Source organism: Penaeus monodon, chromosome 32, assembly GCF_015228065.2.
Source record: "Penaeus monodon isolate SGIC_2016 chromosome 32, NSTDA_Pmon_1, whole genome shotgun sequence".
NCBI lineage: Eukaryota > Metazoa > Arthropoda > Malacostraca > Decapoda > Penaeidae > Penaeus > Penaeus monodon.
In genome coordinates this window covers 20957876-20958642 of record NC_051417.1, presented here as the reverse complement: position 1 = coordinate 20958642, position 767 = coordinate 20957876, and the positions used below count along the sequence as shown (strand labels likewise).

The following is a 767-nucleotide window of genomic DNA, read 5'->3' as shown; positions in this document are numbered from 1 at the left end:
AAGGTACACACGATATTCATATATAGAGTATACACAGTGACACAAATGTCAGGATTAATGTAATAGTAAGCGAAAATAAAACAAAAAATATCGATTACCTATTTTTCCTCATAATATATTTCTGACATAGCACGTTGCACTGATGGACAGCACTTAAGCTAATTGCTTTTAATCGTGAATTTGTGAAATTAAACAGCCAGACTACTTCGGATTATTGAACGTTACGCTCAGCCATTATCACGATTTTCCCTTTTCACATGATTCAAAACGTCAAATAGATCAGATACATCATATCGGACATAGGGATCGGATCGCAAATTCCCGCGCGTTCGTATCCCTAAAATATCGACTTCGATCGATATTTTAGTGTTGCGTCTATATAAAAAAGGGGGAAACTCGTCAGATTCTTGTAATTTCTCGTCTGTTCGTTTTCCCTCCTGTGTTTCTCTTTTGTGTGTTGTTGTGCATGTGTATGGCCGGTGAGTATGTCGGTGACTGAATAACATATTTGAATGGTTTCCTTTTGTAATTCACACAAATAGCTAAAATGGGTAATTTCATTACTATTGTTGTCGCTAACACGAAAGGCCATATTGAATGTGTAATATATTCAATTTCTCTTTAATCTTTATCTTTACCGCTAATCATTCGCCGAAAGGATTATACGTAAAAGATATTTAGTGAGCGCGAAATATCTTGCTTTCTGTGTTTTTCTTTTCTGCAGCTGTGCTTATGTCCGACAGTCTATATCTGTGTCTTTAGTCCTG

At 36.0% G+C, this 767-nt stretch overlaps 1 protein-coding gene across 1 annotated transcript in view; it reads left to right on the top strand.

Annotated features, from left to right (window-relative positions):
• The window catches only part of LOC119593596 (extensin-like), a 12049-nt gene that overhangs the window by 2640 nt on the left and 8642 nt on the right, over positions 1 to 767 (top strand).